Source organism: Helianthus annuus, chromosome 4 (assembly GCF_002127325.2).
Source record: "Helianthus annuus cultivar XRQ/B chromosome 4, HanXRQr2.0-SUNRISE, whole genome shotgun sequence".
Taxonomy (NCBI): Eukaryota; Viridiplantae; Streptophyta; class Magnoliopsida; order Asterales; family Asteraceae; genus Helianthus; species Helianthus annuus.
The window spans coordinates 11,330,684-11,351,621 of record NC_035436.2 but is presented as its reverse complement, the minus strand read 5'-3'; positions in this window follow the sequence as shown (position 1 = coordinate 11,351,621).

Here is a 20,938-nt window from a genome sequence, read left to right as displayed (position 1 = left end):
AGTGGTTGTTGGTATAAATGGTTGAGCAGGTTCAGCCGTAGTGGGTGGTGGTGGTGGATCCCTATCCATGTATCGAAGTGGTGTAATCGGTGTTGTTGGTGAACCGCTGATTGTATTTTCTCTTAGTAAAATCCTATTTGCTTGCAAAGTTCGTTCAATTTCCGGATCAAATACTAGTGGTGAAAGCTTGTGAGAGCTTCTAGTACGCATGCACTTGTAAATACCTGCACACTAACACACCCCGCGTAAACTAGAAAAATAACAAACTTAAGAAAAGAACAAAAATAACACACGTTGCGCACTACTCCCCGGCAACGGCGCCAAAATTTGACGTGATGTCGTGGTCACAACCAAATTTAATTCAAATACAACTAAATACATAGCGGTAAGTGGGTATCGAACACAGGGAGTTTGTGGAAAATGTGCTATTTTAAAGTTTATCTATTTAACTAAATTAATCTAGTTGCAAATAAAATAAAATTCACGAGTTGGTTTAATTGGATTGGTTTTTAAAACTAAGATTACTAATTAATTTGCGAAATGAGAATTGAGTTTGTAAACAATTTAGAGACAAATGACCATCCTAAGTTTCCGGTTTGCTTCAACGTTTGTGCTATCTTCCACTAGAAAGAACTACATAGACATAGTTCATATGTAATTACTTGTTGTGATAAAAGGGAACGAAGTACTCAGATTCCTAGAACGTGAGGTTGTTACCCGATGACCAATCACCCCTTACCCAATCCTAATTCTACCCATGATATCTCGATTGCCAACGGCACCAAGAACGTATGGTTTCAAACTAGAATATCATAAGAATCAACAATTTACAAGTAAGCAATCACACACCATAATAAACAAGACATAGATAAAGTTTACCATTCTAGAAATATGGAATCAAAACACAATTGTCTCAAACAAACCTTCAATCTAGGATGACCATAGAGTGTTTAGCCACGCATGGCTTGAAGCGACATCATAATGCAAATAAAAGAGAAAATTGTTCAACACAATTACAAGCAACAAAGTCTAGATGAAAGATAAGTGATAAGATATTGTTCTTAACTCCCAAGTGCCTCTCATATACTCCCAAACTCGTTCCCCCTAAGTAGTAACCGAAAATACCTGATTAAAAATCATAATTCTCCATCAAAAAGGCCATTTAATGCGAAGGTTACAACTTGAGCCCAGTCGGCGCCGTAACCTACGGCTGCCTGCTGTAGGTTACGGCAGTAAGCTAGTCAACAGGTCAACACGGAGCCGTAACCTACGGCCACCTGCCGTAGGTTACGGCGAGCAGTTAAGCCTTACGGCTGGGGGCTCCTGTTTTACGGCGGGGAGATGTTGGAAAGGTTTGGAGCCGTAACCTACGGCCAAGTGCCGTAGGCTATGGCGCTGAGTCTTGTTTCCTTTTATTTTGTTCACCAACTCTTCACGTCTTTCACTCTTTAACTCCACCAGCTTCTAGCAACCGGTCCTGCCTTCTAAAACCCACATTTTGAGTACTTTAGCACCTGCATCATCAATCATAGAGGGGTTACCAAGTTCAAGCAATTAACCGAATAAAGCATGGAATGTGCATATATTTAGACCTTTTAAGGGTTGTCCTACGGACCACCGTCAATGGGTGGATGAGCTCCCTAGCATCTTATGGGCTCATCGCACCATGCTAAAAACCAGTACAGGGGAAACCCCATTTAGCCTCGTATATGGTTCGGAGGCAGTAATCCCAGCAGAAATCGGCCTTCCGTCACTGCGCATGCTTGCCATGGAAAAACAAGATAATGAAAAAGAACGAAGAATGGATCTAGACCTTCTCGAGGAATGGCGCGAGAACGCAGCCATCATAGAAGCAAGGTATAAATCCAAATTAGAAAAATACTACAACGCGCGCGTACGCATGTGCACCTTCGTCCCAGGGGATTTCGTTCTGCGCGACAACGAAGCGTCCAACGCGGAAAAGCCAGGCAAATTAGCACCTAAATGGGAAGGACCGTACATTATTGATGAAGTCCTGGGCAAAGGGGTGTACACCTTAAAGAGACTCGACGGAACAAACGTTCCCCGCACATGGAACGCGCAGTAGCTGCGCAGGTGCTACATATGACCAAGCCAAGCTATTCGCCACAGAAGGACAGACATATACAGGCAATGTATTTATTCTAATTATTTCACTTTGTATCCATCAGCCCCGCGCCTTATTAATACAAAGATTATCCCTACATATTTTACTGTTTATTACAAATTACATGTAATTCCTTTTGGTACACGCGAAAACAATATGGTGAAACATTGAAAGCCTCATGAACGGTCTAACGGGCACAAGTCCCTGTGCACAGCCCAGACCTACGTTCGCACGTGAGCTCAATACCATTCTTATTCGCTTTACCTAAACAAAGTAATTATACACATGCAACATATTGTAATTCAAACACAACTTATACGCCACGCGCAACAAATACAAAACATGTATGCAATACATCAAAAGGAAAAAGTTACTAGTGCAGCAAAGCACTATAACAAAATTTACAAAACACGGCAATATACCAAAACATTAGTTACAAATCAAACAAACTACACACCAAAACATGCCCAACACACCCAACGAAGTGTACAAAACTTCACCATACTAAGAAAGAGGATGGGGTTCAGCAATCCAGGGGTTTTACACCTCCCCCATCATCCATAGCAAGAGTAACCATATTCACACCGGTCGGAATCTCCGTCGGAAAAGCTGAAGAAGAGCCACGACGGCGCCGCCGGTAAACGATCGAGCAACCGCCCCTCCAGTCAGCCGGAAAGGATCGGGTTACGACATTGGCCGACAGCTTGGTTACCCCCTCATTATTATCATCTGTAGAGCAAGAGAGGGTAAGATCCTTTGAGGACTCAGGAAGAAATACTTCACGAACACCTCCATTCCCGGCACCTGCTGCGATGGACAAACCGAAGAAAAGTAGCAGAGCATCGGCAGCGTCAAAGACCTTTAGAATTTCAGAGATTCTCCAGCATCGAAACCGTCGCTTAGTCTTCATTTTCCCCAAATTTGGAAAATATCTGCACACTCAAGAGGAATATATAGGCCGGAATGACTAACGTCAGCTTTGAAAAAAAGGGACTTGTGATGATTAAGTGTCAAATCACTCCCCTTAGAAACGGCGCTGCCACTGCAATCGTCATATCACAATAAATGATCTCTGAGAGGCCCGCACATATTCCCAAGGCTACAGTTCAGTTAAAAGACGAAGAGGCAATACAAATTACATTTTTACAATGATGTAAGCAGCAGTCAGCTCATAATTAAAAAAGCTCCTCACTCAAGAGAACAGTTCAAAGAAAGATACAAAATATCTTTCTCCACAAGATTTCCATTCTTCCAAAATTAATATTTTCAAAATCAGAATAATAAGCAAGAGTATCTTCTCCCAAAATATTCTCCACTTTCGCGCCAAAAACTCTACAGCAAAAGCAACCCTCTCTCATAGTCTAGTGCTCCACTTATTTGCATAAGAGTAACACTAGACTGGGGGGACTTGAAGGGGTAAGGTCCCAAAAACCTTGCTCCAAGTACTTGGGACCATACCACAACCTCGTCCTTCTAACCCTCTTTAGACCTTGCGCGGCCGCACACTGGTCCTATAAAGAGAGCTTAGAAAGAAAACAATATCCTACACCTGCGCGCCAAAAGGAAACTAGCAAATCCTTGCGCCAATCCCCATAGCAGATAATAACGGAATGGCCACGTGTCATCATCCCAGGCTCCCTTGAAGTCACGATGATGGCACGGAATTGATGAGAGATCTTCACTTGCCCACTTTCCACGTGGCAATACCCCAATCGTTGATCAAAGATCGTGATCCATGTGCTCTCACACTCGTTAAGTGATTAATGGAGGGAAAAATAACCGCTTACGGAAATAGCACTTTCCGTCAATATTTAACCAACAGGTTTTCCTGCCCAAACTTCGGCTATAAATAGAAGGATAATTCAGGTATAATCTTCAAGTTACATTCACTTCACTTTCACTTCTTCTTCTTCTTCTTCATAAACCCTGTACTTATTCTCACGCCGGAGGGTGGTCACGGAGAGAACCCCCATTCTCCCCGTGGCGAGTCTAACGGTGGCTGTTTTGCAGTTATTGTGAGAAGAAGAAGATCTGTCACCCACAAACCGAACGAGAAGAGATAAACCCTTTTATGCAGATTCAAACCCCCTGGTTAAGTTGATTCCGATCAATTAAACCAGTGTTTCTTCAGTTTCTGTACACTGTGTTATTATCAAAACTTATAACACAGTGTTAATTTGGGCTTTGTTCATTGCATTTTTATCAGAACCTATAGCACAATGTATGACACAATGAAGATCATGTTATATATTGGTACTCTATACATTTTGTTATAGGTTCTGTTCATTGTGTTTATTCTGCTATCCATTGTGTTTTAATCTGTTGTTCATTGTGTATTAGTCTGTTGTCCATTGTGTTTTAGTATGTTGTCCATTGTGTCTTTTATTTGCTCTCACTAAGTGTGTCTTTTATCTATCGTCATCAATTGTGTTTTTAATCTACTTTCCATTGTGTTTTTAGTTTGATACTCATTGTGTTTTACATTGTGTCTTTTATCTGTTGCCATCGATTGTGTTTTTGGTCTACTCTCCATTGTGTTTTCATTTGATGCTCATTGTGTTTTACGTTATGTCCATTGTGTCTTTTATCTGATGTCATCGATTGTGTTGTTGGTCCACTTTCCATTGTGTTTTTAGTTTGATACCATTGTGTTATATGTTATGTTCATTGTGTAATACGCAACTGAGTTTTCAATTTTTTTTCTAAATATAACAATATGGTACCCATATTAAAGATAAAAACACGCTAGATTTTATGGTATATATTTCTTTAAAAACAAATGACGTATAAAAACGTTATGGACGTTTAAAAAATAGAGGGAAATAGTATGTGACTTGCATGTGCATAAACTATTTATTCTTTTTGACATAATTACCTTTTCCCTTTGATTTCTTTTGGGACACTTGTCACTTTATAGTGTTTTCTTACACTTCTTATATTTATACTCTTTTGTAGAATAATTCAACCAGGGGCGGACCTAATGTAGGTCCAGGCGTAGCCCGGGCTACGGCTCAACTTTTTTCCGGTAGTGTAAATTTTTTTTTCGATTTTTTTACATAGGACACCCCTCAAATTTTTTTTACAAAGCAATAATAAACCCACTTGGTGATGATGAATACAAACCAATAATAAGCCCAATAAGAAACTAAATAATAACAATAAATAACTAAATAATAGCACATTAGATAAGCCCAAATAACTAAATAATAGCCCAAGATTGAATCAAATGGGCGGCAATTTAATCAGGGATATCAAACGTCGATAGAGTCAGACATCGCTGATGATCATCTTCGAACACAGAGGCAGAGACAGAACAGATTCAAGTATCAACAGATCAGCCTTGGTCGCTGATTGTTTTATTATTTTGATTGGCAGCGGCAGCAGCAGAAATACAGGTTTGATTGTTATTTGTTTGATAATTGTTTGATTGTTATTTGATTGATAATTGTTTGAACCGGTTGTTAGTTTGATACTTTGATTGTTCGAAAATAAGATATGAATAGTCAGAATAGGCAATGTTCGAAATTGTTTGATTGATAATTGTTCGAATAGGTTGTTAGTTTGATTGTTATTTGTTTGATAATTGTTTGATTAGGCAATCGTATCGCACAGAAGATCATCTTCGAAGTTCGAACGGAACTGGCAGCAGCACATCGAGTCATCGAACAGAGTCACAGACGAATAGACGATCATATCGAATAGAAGATTGGCTGATTATTGGTTAGTTTGATTAGTTTTATTAGTTTTATTCTTGTTACTTGTTATTGGCTGATTATTGGTTGTTAATTTGCTTGTTAATTGATTGTTTGAATTCTTTGAAGTGATGACGAAACCAAAATCCAAAAAACAAGCTTTAATTGATCACTGCTGATTGCTGAAATAGTTCAGAACAATAATCATCGAACAGGCTAATTGGCTGAAGTCGCTGCTGTTGTGCTGATTGTGAGTTGTGAGTATTCTTTATTTCTTTTCTTCTTAAGTTTTTGAATTGTTTAATTTCGATCTAAAAATTAAAAATAAACCTAGCCCAATCTAAACCGAAAAACTTATTGACAATATTAATTCATAAACCCTAGCCAAATGTGATATGCTCAATATTGATTCGTTAACCTAAATACTAATAACTTAAAAAAAACTAGTTTATAAAATTTAATTCGGTAAGGCCTGAGGGCCTTTTTTTGGCTCACCTAGGGCACTTAAATTTTCAGGATCGGCCATGCCCCGTAATGTAGGTAAAAAAAATTCCGCTCTATAAATGTACAGTAAAAAATTGGGACACCCCTAAATATTTCTTCTAATTTCGCCACCGAACTCAACGCATGTGTGTTTTCCTCTCTCTTCATCCTTGTTTCGCGAGACTGAAAACATGGGTAAAAAGATGGATTTGAATGTATGAGTGTGTGTGTGGGTGTAGTAGGTGTTGACGATGCACTTGTGTTCTGTTCTTGACAGGTAAATATTCCATCAAGATTCTTTGTGGGTTTTGTGAATTAGCTTCAATTATTTCTGGGTTTTGTGTAAATTCAAGATTTTGAGCCCTAAATTTTGGGAATTTGGGGATGCAAAACATAATATCAAGAAAATGGGAGTCTACTATATTCTTGCAATTTTTAGGGGTTGTTTGCAGATTTTGAAAGGTAAGTGATGCAATTGATATTTAATTTTAACTGAATATAATGTTGTTTGATTAGTTTTTTATTTTTGCATATATTTTTTTTTTAATTTTGAAACTGTTTGATTATAGCATTTACTACGAAGTCAGTGGTTATATAATCATAAGAACTGAATATGTTTTTTTTTTTTTTTTGAAATTTGCAGAGGTATAAAGTTGCTGATTGATAGGGAAAAAGACCAAACATGATTACGTTTATGGAATCAAAAAAGGGTTTGAAAGAATCTGTGAGATGTTTAGATTCGCAGTTATGGCACGTGTGTACCGGCAGCATGATGCATTTGATAAATGATCCTCACTTCTGATTTTGGGTTTGACAATTTTTTACCTGGTTAATGTAGTTGCGACTGCTACTTATGTCATTGGATTTGTTTTTGAGGTACATAAATTCGATTCACCAAGTGCACATTCTAGGTTACCAGGTTCTAACAATGGTGATTGATTTATGGAATAGTAATCCCACATTTTAGTAAATAATTTTAAAAACACGGCGGGTGGTTGTGGCCTTTAGAGGTGGAGAGGCGGGTGGTGCGACAGTAGCACAAGGTGGTTGTTGGTGGTGATGGTGAGTGCTGGGTTGGGTGTTGCAGAGACTTATATAAAGGAGATATGACTTATTCGTATTGTAGTTTCGGTTCCTTAAGGGTGTTATGGTCTTTCAACCATAATCCAAACGCTAGACTAACAGAAGTTTGATGGAGGGACTTGATTGTGTGCAATTGACAACCATAGGGACTGGATTGTTCGGTTTTTCCAAATGAGGGCTGAAAGTGTGATTAAGTGTAAACCCTAGGGACTGAAACTGTACTTTATTTTATATTTTGTTAAGACCACAAAATGTATCATTTGAAACCTAGCTAGACCCTTAGAGGACCCGGGGCGCCCCGTGGTCAGCTCATCTTCATGCGTGGAAAATAGTGAAATAGCGCCGCCACCCTAAATCTTCACGCGTGGAATACATAACGCGTCCTCACCATCACGCGTTGACAGAATAAGGCTGCTGAAGATGCCCTAACCTATTTTAACATCAAACAAACAACAACCACCCATAATTAGTTATCCAAATTAACAAAATTGAAAAGGGAATGTGGGTTAGAGTTGAATCACCTTCGTATTGAACTTTCTGGATGAAATCAAGGGCATGTTATTGAACAAAGGGCGTCTGAATTGAGTGTTGATTTGGGGGAAACTGAGGAGATGGATAGGGTTAGATAAGTGGGTATTGTGAGATCGAAGAACTCGGTGCTGTGAATGTGAAGAGAGCTTCAAGTCGTTCAGCAGAGGTGGAGTTGAAGAAGTAGTGAGCGCTATTTTCTGGTGTTGGTGTGTGTAAGATGGGTGTGATCATCATCTCTTGTGGTGGATTTAAAACGACAGAATATTATTAACTTTTGTGATATTAATTTATATTTAAAAGAAACCCATCACTAGTGATGGGCATTTACACTAAAATCCATCACTAGTGATGGAATAAAGCTCAATGACATGGCGGAACTTGATTGGATGTTGTGAGTGATGGAATTCCATCACTAGTGGAGCGCCCCTACCCCGTTATATGTTGGTTTTGAAAATATAGTTACCTCAAAAGAATGACATAAATATGTTGCATTTATATGTAATTTTGCTTTATCTCACGTAAGGCTAAACTTGTTAGTATAATAGTATATGGAAGATACTTGTTCAGAAATAAAAGAGCCGGTGATACCATTGGTAAAACTCACAATTGGTAAAACAGTCTCTTGGAACAACTGAAGAATTGTTAAATGTGAACAACTGATCTAAAGTATTTATAATCTAAAAAGACTGATCAAAAGAACTGAGGATCAGAACTACCGAAGCTCTATAACAACTGACGATTCACAAGTACTGATAAAGATCAACTAATGGGAATTAAACTAACGATACAAAGAACTGAAAACGATCGCGCTACAACTGAAGCAACAACTGATAATCCTAATCAACTGATAGCTCAACTTATCATTTGTTTATCTTATATATTAGTTGTCTTGCTATCAACTAAAGATGTTTTCAAGTTAGTGAGCAATGTTTTCTGTCACTATATTTGTGACATCATTTCATTTCACCCTCTCACATTTTTTTTTGTATTTATTCTAGATGATTGCTTAGAGAGCATATGTATAAGACCATGTGTAGTGGTAAGTTGTTATAATGCCCCCACCATGGGGCATTATCCGACACGTGGCATCCCAGTCAGCATGGGGCGTTATTGCAAAAATGGCGTAGTGGGAATAATGCCCGATTAATGCCCTTCCAATCATTAAAAAGGATTAAAAAAAAAAGAAAAGAAATTTTATTTAAAAAGCTATTGTCCTATGTGATGTGTCAGCCCACTTGTATAATTCTCATTGGTCAGCCCACTTGCTCCTTTCCATGTATCAGACCACTTGGGCGTTTTTAATAAAACGCTGGAATCATTTTTTTTCAAAAATTTTAAAAAGTAACGCCCTATGTAATGGTATTGGGGGCGTTTTGGGGCGTTATTTTTCAATTTTTTTTTTTAAAAATCACGCCCCACTACGGATGGTCTAAGAGAGATTCTAGTGATATAGACAGAGCTTGTATCAAGGGGGAGATTTGAGTAGTCATTCTTCATTGTAATTCTAGTGATATAGTCATATAGACAGAGCTTGTATCTATGTTTCCCTTCTATTTGATTGTTGCATTGAAATCCGGTGCAAATTACTTCTTTGTTTCAATTATATAAACTGATTGCGCAAAACTCCATCCCAAGTCATTTTAAAATCCAAAGCACCCAGAATTTATTCATTTGACCGAAGATTCAAGGTAAGGATGACAATCAGACGAGTGTTAGTAATCATAGTCTCGTACCCGATTGTAAAACTATATCCCATAAATGAACGATAACTGCTAGGTGTTTGTCAGGTATGTATTACCCATCTGGTATGAAGTATATAAATTAGTTTGTTAAATAGCACCGGTTGAGATTTGGAAGTCCATTCTTTTTTTGCTTTGCAATCTAATTTTAGTATACATACATAGTTGAGAGTTCAAATGAGAAGAATTTTTTTGTAAGAAGAAAAAAGAACAAATTTCAACCAATAAGAATGCTTTATTTTATTTCATTTAATATAAGTATTTAATGTTACTATAAGGGTACATTGGTAAAACTACATATGTCATTAATTTGTAGTCTTCCTCTTTAATAGCTAATACATTAAATTTTTTGTAACTTATCTTCAAAATATGTATTTTTTCAAAAAAATAAAATAAAATAATTTAAAGTGTAGGATAAATTACGAGTTGTGTAGGATAAATTTCAACGTGTATGATGAATTTCAAAATATGTAGGATAACTTTTGATGTGTGTAGGCAAAAAAAATTAGTGTGGAGGATAATAGTCTTTATTACTAATTAATTAGTAAAAAATGATAATAATGAGATAAGTGAAAAAACTATTTAATGTTTTACAAAATTACCCTTTGTTCTTTTTCTTCTCAATTAATTTTTCTTCTCAAATGAACCTTCCCCTACATATATATATATATATATATATATATATATATATATATATATATATATATATATATATATATATATATATATATTAGATTTGCAGCAAATAAAAAATATGAAAAATCACATACATATCAGTGTACAATCACATAAAATGTTTAGAGGATATAAAATATGTAAATTTCATGATTATATAAATCTAAAAATATAATTTCGTATTTTATAGCATACAGGTATAAATAACACCATCAAAGTACATACATAAAATAAAAGTTCATTTTCCATGTACTAAACTTCTCGAATGAAGCATTAGTAGACAAAGGTTAATGAAAAATAAAATTAAAAATAAAAAAATTTTCGGGGTTTATAATTTGGGTAAACGGGTTTATGGTTTTGGATAATTGGATAGATATCACCTAACCCTATACCTGTTTTATCTTTGCGAAATGTTTATTTATTTTAAATTCCATACTCGAATACTTGTCCAAGATGTTAAGCTTGGGATTTTTTGCCATACCCGATTCAAAACAAGAAAAACTATAGAAAGTTCCTCATCCACACTTCTGTATTATAATCGCTGTAGAAAGATGATCACTCCCTTAAAAGTGAGAAATTACTAGTGATCCTTTCCATTTGTAACAAGAGCAACGTAGTGATGACATTTATGCTATTAAATATAATTTTTTGGACCCATGACTTTTGATAGTGATACCGAGTGCTGGTGATGTATTGCTACTGTAATGAATGGAACCGATATGACAGAATACCCCTCGCAATGCGTAGGGGTATTCTACAGCTTTTATACAAAGTTGCTACCATTTAACATAAAACTTAAAACTTAAACATAGAGAAATCTATTGCTAAACCGACCATAAATGTAAGTTGACTTGCCGGATTCACTAACTGCTTTTGCTTGAACTTGTTTTTGGGTTTGATCGACTTGTTTCGTATACCATGCCATCTGAGTTGCAAACCTCAACATTGGCCTACAAGTCTCCTTGTGTTCGATCATCCAATTCGCGTGCCTAACATGCATCCACGAGAACGATAACTCATCAAGCGGCATACCAAATACCGTAGGAACTCGTTTAGAAAAAAAAAACTTTAATTTCTACTATGTTTTTTTTTCTTGGGTAAATTACTTTTTGAGTTCCTGTGTTTTATAAGTTTTAACTAGTTGAGTCCAAAAGCAAAAAGTTTAACGACCTGAGTCCCCATAAACATTTTCTTTAACCATTTGAATCCAAATCTCTAACAAAGTTAGACTTCTGTTGTTAAGTTTTATTAAATGACCAAATTACCCCTATAATTAAAAAATAAAAAAACTAATTTATTTATTTTTTTCTCTATCTTTCCTAAACCCACAGATCTACACCTCAACCTTATCTCTATCTTTCTCGATGGCCACACTACACAAATTCAAAATGTTAGCTATACCTCAACCTACGTTGCCGGAAAACGATCACCGTCGGTCGCCTCCGACTGACGAGTTCGTAGATCGGAGAGGAAGCGATGTTGATTCGTCATCGGAGGATGAGAAAGATAACGGTTCGTCATCGTGTTCGTCTTCATCACCACTGATGAGGATACGTCCCTGACCGGACCGAATCATCACCATAAACAAAGCCGAACCACGGCATACTAAGATCGGACCGGACCTTGCATCATAAAACGGGCCGGACATTATGATGGTGCGATATAACTAACTGGGACCCACTTCCATAACCGCCATGATAGCGACTGGTCCGACTCTAACTAACTTGCCACATCAGCACACCCAAAAGCTATAAATACCCCGCCAAGGCTTCCAGCAATGGGTAATCACTATTCTCTTCCCCTAATCTCTCCTCTCTCTCTCCCTGACTTATTTCCTCCTCACAAATACTTATTCTCACGCCCGAGCTTGGTCACAGAGAGGCCCCCCTCCCTGTGACGAGGCTAACGGTGTGCTTGTCTCTTGTGATCTTGCAGGTTTCTTGCTGGGTCATCTGAAGCTATACTCTGACCAGCTCGTATCAACTGGTTCTTGAGTCTTCAGTGGCGCCATCCCCTCGAATTCACATAATTCACTTCTTCGTTCTCATTTTTTCGAAGTCATGGCAGAATTACCAACAGCAGTCTCCACCAGTCCTTTCCCATCTTACAATGATATATGGGAAGGAAACGCTAACTCCACAATTGCTCCAGCAGCAGTTGTCGCCTCAGCAGCCTCGATAGGCTCTGCGTCGGTTCCTCCAGCTACAAATCCTGTGGGAGGAAGTTCTGTCACCACGCTGTCTGTTACTGCTCCAGTTGTCACGCCATTACCGAGCTTCGACAACGCTTTCCTTTTGAGGAACGCTGATCTGTTGCGACAGTTACAGCAGCAACAACAGCGAGATGAGATGCTGCAAAGTCTCCGAACAAACTTGTTTACCAATGCCCACTCAGGGGGAAACCCTGTCTCCGTCGGCCCTTTCGTTTCCGGATCTCTGGTAAGTTCTATGATCTCTACTCCTATACCACACGTTACACAATTTTCCTCGGTAACAAGTGCTCCGATGAATAACGGTCTAAACGACCTGTTTCTCCAGGGATCTCTGGGTTTAAACCCCCAAGACCAAGAGCTACTCATGCCATACCATCCCACGTCTATGACTTCGCAATCAAAGTTTACGTTACGAATTGTCAATGCCCCACTCCCAGCTAAGCTAAAGATGCCTCCCACGTTGAAATTTTACGATGGTACGTCTGACCCGGACGACCACATGTTCGCGTTTGCCGGAGCGGCTAAGGTCGAGCAGTGGCCAATGCCGGCTTGGTGTCTTATGTTCGCCCAAACTCTCACCGGATCGGCTAGAGTTTGGTTCGATGGGTTGCTAGAGGGGTCGATCGACCACTTTGAGGATTTCCGACGTATATTCTTGCAAAACTTTTGTCAGCAGCGTCGCTGCAAAAAAGATATTACTGAGGTACACCATATAAAGCGCCGCGATGGAGAATCTGTGGAAGATTTCATAGACCGTTTCAACCGAGAAAGCATGCAGATAAGCGGCACGGTTGATCAGCTCCGAGTATCGGGATTCTGTCACGGGGTACGGAACAATCAATTGGTGGAAAAACTTCACGAAGATCTCCCAAAAACCATGGAGACACTCATGGAAAGGGCCCGAGCTTTTGTTCGAGGGAAGAGTGCTTGCGGCCAACCGAATGAAACAACTGCCAGGAATTCCAAAGCACGAACCACATCATGGAGACGGAACGCATCACCGCCAAAAGATAGGAACAATAACTGGAACAGAAACCGTGGCCCGTATCAAAAGTCCGATCGAAGCAGTTTTCGGACAGGAAACGTACGATTCAACAGTTTCTCCGAGTTAACAAAGTCGCCGAGTGAAATCCTCAGCACGGAAACTACTCGTTTCCCTACGCCATCGAAGCAACGACCCACCTCGGATAAGCACTCCAAGAAATATTGTGAGTATCACCGAGACAAAGGCCATACAACTGATGAATGTTGGGCTCTAAAGCAAGAAATCGAAAAGGCCGTTCGATCCGGTAAACTCTCGCATCTTGTAAAAGAAGTAAAAGATGGAAAGAAGCCAGCAACAACAGTTGATAATCCAAACACCGAGCCTGGAATCAATATGATCCGGTCAGCCGAACCAAGAGGAGTAAAACGGCCGAACCAGCATATGGCAGCATGGATGCACCAGCCGACGTATTTTCCTCCGGTCGATCCCGAAGATGCTCGGGATGGACCGATCACGATTTCAGCTGTTGTCGCCGGGCACTTGGTCCGACGCATTTACGTGGATGGAGGAAGCGCCTTTGAGATCATGTATATCCAGTGTTTCCAACAACTGAATCCCCAAACAAAAAGGAAGTTGATCGAAGTATCTACCCCACTGATAAGCTTCTCAGGAGAGGTAGTCCGTCCGATAGGACAGATTACTCTCCCAACCACATTCAAAGACGGTAACAAAAGCAGGACGGTACCACTAACTTTCCTGGTTGTTCGAACTCATTCTTCACACAACATAATACTCGGGCGGCCCGGATTACGAGCTCTTGGAGCATTCAGTTCGACAATACACGGAGCTATTAAGTTCCCTACCGAAGCCGGTGTTGCAACCATCTGTTCAGAATCGAATTCATTTGTCGCCGAAGTAAGACATGCGGCAGAAACAAGCTCCAAAAAGTCCGAAGTACCTACGGAACTGTGGGCAATCAACCCGGATTTCCCCGAACAACAAGTAGCTATTGGCGCTCAGCTCCCAAAACGAACGAAGAAGCTTTTATGGGAATTGTTAAGCAACTTGATAGACGTCTTCACGTGGAAGCACTCCGATATGCAGGGAGTCCCCAGATCTATGGCACAACATCACCTAAACGTAAAAGAATCAATCAAACCAATAGCACAAAGAAAAAGGCACATGGCGCCGAATCGAGCCAAAGCCATTGCAAAAGATGTTAAAAGCCTCCTAGATGCAGGAATCATTCGGGAGGTTCGGTATCAAACATGGGTATCAAACCCCGTTATGGTACGAAAAAAAGATAACTCATGGAGAATGTGCATCGATTTCACCGATCTAAACAATGCGTGCCCAAAAGATTGTTTCCCCCTACCGGAGATTGATGAGAAGATTGACTCCGTTGCAACGTTTAGGCTAAAGTGTTTTTTGGATGCTTACAAAGGCTATCATCAAATACAAATGGCGGTCGAAGATGAGGATAAGACGGCCTTCGTCACCAATGAAGGAGTGTATTGTTTTACCAGGATGCCGTTCGGTTTGAAAAACGCCGGTGCTACGTACCAGCGTCTGATGAACAAAGCTTTTAAGGACCAGATCGAACGAAACGTGGAGGTGTACGTTGATGACATCGTGATCAAAAGTCACGACGAGGTCGCCATGCTAAAAGACATACTCGAAACATTTACTCGACTCCGAAGCATCAACATGAAGCTAAATCCGAAAAAATGTACATTCGGGGTAGAAGAAGGCAAGTTTCTCGGAGTCATGGTCGGGTCGAAAGGCTTACGAGCCAACCCCGATAAGATTGATGTTGTTCTTATAATGAAGCCTCGACGTCGGTTAAAGAAATTCAGTCCTTAAACGGACGATTGGCTGCTCTCCATCGGTTCTTGTCAAAAGCCGCAGACCGATCGCTCCCGTTCATGGATGTTCTCAGAAAAAGCTTTAGATCAGAGTTTAGATGGACGGAAGAGGCCCCACAAGCTTTCGAAGAGCTTAAAACGTGTTTGGGCACCTTGCCAACTCTCACCGTACCAGAAGAAGATGAGGTGTTAACGGTATATTTAGCCGCATCGTTTGGAGCCATCAGCGCAGTATTAGTCGCCCACCGAACCGGAAAACAAATCCCCATTTATTATGTAAGCCGAACGTTAAAAGATTACGAAACAAGATATTCAAATTTGGAAAAATTAGCCTTGGCCCTGGTCCATGCTTCAAGAAGGCTTCGCCGATACTTTCAGGCCCATCCAATTGAGGTACGAACAGACCAAAGAATCCAACACGTTCTCCGACGACCTGAAGTCTCGGGTCGAATGGGGAAATGGGCGATTGAATTAGGCGCATTCAACATCACCTTCCGAACTAAAGGTCCGTTGAAAGGGCAGGTAATAGCTGATTTCTTGGTCGAAATACCGGAAGACGTTGAAAAGGCTCCAGAAAAGCCGTGGTCTCTGTATACTGACGGAGCTTCTAGTACCGAAGGAGCAGGGGCGGGCCTAATTCTCACCGATCCGGACGAAACGGATATGACGTATGCACTCCGGCTAGAGTTCAAGAGTTCGAATAACGAAGCCGAGTACGAGGCCCTCTTAGCTGGCCTACGTCTAGCGCTGAGAGTCGGAGCAAAAAAAGTCATAGCCCATGTAGATACGTTACTTGTAGCAAATCAGGTAAACGGAGAATACGAGGCGAGGGAAGCAAACATGATCGAATATCTTGAACAGGTAAAGCAGGCGATGGCATCATTCGAAGCATGTAGGGTCGAGCACATCCCCCGTAGCAAGAACAAGAAGGCGGATGCATTGAGCAAGTTGGCATCGGTATCATTCAGTCACCTCGCCAAAGAAGTGAGAGTGGAAGTTCTAGCTGCACCTTCAATCGCAGCTCCGCAAGTAATGCAGGTCGAGGCACCACCACAAACATGGATGACGCCAATAATTAATATTTGGTGCATGACGTTCTGCCGACCGATAAAGCGGAAGCAAGAAAGATCCAAGTCAACTCCCTCTAGTATCAGATGCAGGAAGGAGGCTTATACCGAAAGACCTTTCTCGGACCATTGCTAAAGTGTCTGGACCCCGAGCAAGCTAGTTATATCATCCGGGAAATACACTACGGCATCTGTGGTATCCATGCCGGACCCAAGATGATCGTGACAAAAGTAAAAAACGCGGGGTATTACTGGCCCGGGATGCATGAAAGCGCCGTGAAAGAGCTCCAACAGTGTGACGAATGCCAAAGGCACGCACCAATCAGCCTCCGAGCTAAAAACGAAATGATACCAGTAACCGCTGCATGGCCTTTCCAAAAATGGGGCGTTGATATCGTCGGACCTTTTCCAAGATCAAGCGGAAGCGCTCAGTATCTGTTAGTCGCGGTGGATTATTTCACCAAGTGGGTAGAAGCTCGACCGTTTACAATCATCTCCGGCTACAATGTGACACGATTCTTCTGGGAACAAATAGTATGCCGATTCGGTCTTCCACTCTACATCATAAGTGACAATGCAAAGCAGTTTGCAGAGAACCCCTTCAAGCGATGGTGTGAAAATCTAAAAATCAACCAAGTCTTTTCCTCGGTTGCTCACCCTCAGGGCAACGGACAGGTCGAACAGATAAATCGACGCATCGTCGATGGTATAAAAAGAAGGCTAGGTTACGAGGGAAAAGGCTGGGCGGACGAGTTACCAAACGTCCTATGGGCGCACCGAACACTGCACAAGACCAGCAACGGAGAAACACCGTTTAGTCTTACCTACGGTACTGAAGCAGTGATTCCCGCCGAGATCGGACTCCCAAATCAGAGGTGCAAGAATTGGGAAGAAAATGAACGTGAACTCCGGTCCAACCATGACCTGTTAGAAGAGCGCCGAAACATCGCGGCAATCAAAGAGGCCCGGTACGAAAAGAAGATTGAAAAATACTACAACGCTCGGGCTAAGTTCTACAAGTTCAAGGTCGGAGATTATGTGCTCTGAAACAACGATGCGAGCCGCATCGAGGCTCCCGGCAAGCTAGCCCCAAAATGGGAGGGACCATACCGAGTCAAGGAGGCTCGACGGAACTCCAGTACCCCGGACGTGGAACGGGGTGCATTTAAAGAAATGTTTCATGTAAGCGGCCCGCTACGGCTTAAAAAAGATCGCTGTCTTTTGATTTTTTTATTTTCCAATTTCCGTATGTAATCCGGGAGGGTAATGCCCCGGTATTTTCTCCGTTCTCTTTGTAACCGGGAGGGTTTTGCCCCGGACCAGCAATTCGCAAATTAATGAATAAAGCGATCTGTACTTTTATGAGTATGAAATAGCATATTTATAAGTTCGAACAAATTCTAGAAACGTGCACAAACGGGCCTCGACCCATGCCTTGCGTCGATCGAGAAGGCTCAAATAGTTCAAGAAATAATAAAATCTATTGAGCAAAAGCGGTCCGTACCTAAAACGGTCCGACTACAATCAATCAACTAAAAACCTGGTCGAACAGTTTAAGTTTGGACGCAAACTAAAAACCAAGTAGCCAGCAATGAATAAACTAATGGCAAGATCCGATCCCGTACAAAACATGACAGTCGAGTAGTTCAAGCAAAAGTTGTAGTATATGACAAAGAAAAATAGATGTTTTAAAATGTACGGTTACAATAGCAAACAAAAGTCAAAAGCTATATGATGAGAAAGATCGAAATTTCAAACTTCCAAGTCTTCTTTCACTATGGGAAGTTCGCTTTGCTGCTTGATGACGGACAAGGGTTCGTCCATCAGATCAGCAATCTTCCCAAGAACAGAGATGTTGAAATTCTCAAAAGCCTTCACCGCAGCATCTAACTTGTCCTGGGCATCCCCATCATACCCTGGAACTTCCTCGAAAGATCGAGCAGGCCCCTTTGCGGCTTCAAAGCCATGCTTAATACCTTCGTTCGCCCCGACTGCGTTGACACTGTTCACCAAATCCGCAACAACTTTCTCCAGTTCCGGGCTTTGATGCACCAGTTTGACAACCCATGCGACCCCGTCTGTTAAGAACCATTGCTTGGTGAGTTTAAGCTCTGACAATTGGGCATACGATTCAATCATGTCACGCTCACACCGAATCAACATCCCCTTTGCCTCATCGATCGTTGTTTTATGTGACTCGATCTCCCTGTCACGAGCTCTCTCTACTTCATCCTTAGCTGCAAAGAAACACGATTCAATGGGTCGAAAAAGGGGAGCAAAAAAAAATATATATATATATATATATATAAAATGGTTGTGAACATACCATCAACTAGGCGGTAATAATCAGCCAGAAGTTGATCATGAGATGTCTGCATTTCCTTCAGCTCGGCCACATGTTTTTTCTCTACACCAGATAACTTCTTCTCCAAGTCGGAAAATTTTGACTTAAAAATTTCCAAATCTTGAAGAGCTTTATCTCGAGCCTCATAAGCGGCCGCAGCCGAGGCTTGGGACGATTTGTTAACTTCCTTGGCTTCTAAGTTTTGCTCTTTTAAACGATCAACTTGAGCCCGAAGAGAGCTCAGCTCTTGTTTTGTTTTCGAACGAACATTATCCTCCTTTTCCAAATTGGCAATCTCGCGTCGAAGTTTATTACAAGTTGATTCCGATTCGATCCAACGCTTATACACCTCCACCACCAACGAATTAGATTGGGCCTGGTTCATCATAAGGGCATTTCCAAGCTCCGGGCCACTCATCTTCCGATAATGAGAGTGCTCAGCCGGAGTCCCAAAATGGAATAACGCCATTTTCGCTGACAAAGCATCCACTATCCGGTCCTTATTCGTCAACGACCACTCCGGAACATACTTCTCCAATGCCCGAGCTGAATCCATGTCCTCAATACCGCCCAAACCTAACTCCCGTGATAAGAAAACAGCTTCAGTGTTAAACCATAAAGGGGATGAAGAGGCACTGTCCCCACCATCAACAGGCTTGGGACTCGGCCTTGACACATTAGAAGCAACCCCCGTGGTGAACTTACCCGAAGGAGAAGGTTCGATCTTCTTAGGATCGGAGGTACGAACATCAGCAACAACCTTGATGCCCCCTCCCCCGAAGGACGATGGGCTCGACGGAATGTTTTTCGGATGGTCCCTGGGGGTACGACCCCCATGAAGATGAGCATCTAAGTTTTCTAACACACCTCCAACAGCAGAGAATCCAGTAACTTGGTCATCATCGTCATCCAGAGTAATAGTCTTAAAATCCATCTTCGTTTTCTTCTGTCTAGGTTTCGGACCAGACTTAGACGAAGCCCTTTTCCATTACAAGGAAATCTGAGGCTCCCCATCTTCGTTCTCCTCTTCCTCATCACCATCATCACCCTCCTCCAAATTCTCAGCACGTTCTTCTTCATCTCCCACAGATAGGTGAACGCCCTCATCTTCAATCACAAACCTGGAACCCGATCCCTTCGACCCGATCGAACCAGTCCCTTTACCTTTACCCTCACCACTGCCGGTCGCCATCAGAATCTGAGCCGGAGCAACGTTCGCTGTTTGTGCCGAAGGATTTGGGCCTGAACCCCCTTGACCGGCTAAACTGTAACGCCCTGCTTTTTCATACTTTCCATAATTAGAAAGCTCGCCTTGTAATGCTATTTTTGGAAATCTTGTATTATTGTAGTCGTCTTTTCGTTGTAAAATCCGAGACTTGGATCATAAATAAAATTCGTATTTCTTTAAATTCGCCATCTACATATTCATACATGTTCATACGTTGGAATTCATTGTACATCGAATCCTTATTTGTAATTCATACTTATACGATACTTATTCACGATGCATGTCCATGCTTGTCCTCAAATTGTTACCTAAAAACCCCTAATAATATGTTTATTTATACAACGGTTAATCATCTAATATGTGACATATACTTGTCACTTACAAACATGTTACATACTTGTACATTACACTTTTTACCTAGTTAAATCATGTTTTATTTCATATTTCACCTTGTTACAAGTTAGGGGAAAAATTGTTGCATATTATTACACAACTTAATTAACAAAATTACTCATTATAATGTTTTAAAAGAATAAAAAAATAAAGAAATATGGCAGCCCCAATTCAGCAAAATTCAGCCCCATATAGTTGGGCTTTGTGGGCTAGTTTCAAGGTGTAACCCCTTCTAAACACTTCCAAAGCCCAACCCATTGAAACCCTAATCCTTCCCCCTATAAATACCACTTATAACCAGCCTCCCTACCACTTTTGCAACACTAAAAACTCTCAAAACATCCTCCAAACCGTAGCTGAAAGCAAGGGTTCGAGCAGATTGACACCCCTTCACGAAAATGAGCATAACTCACTCATTTCTTAACGAAATCACTTGATTCTTTTTCCTACTTACTTGGATAATCATGGGGTTCGATTCCTAGACTTCTCCTTGGAGAAATCAGACCTGGAAATGCC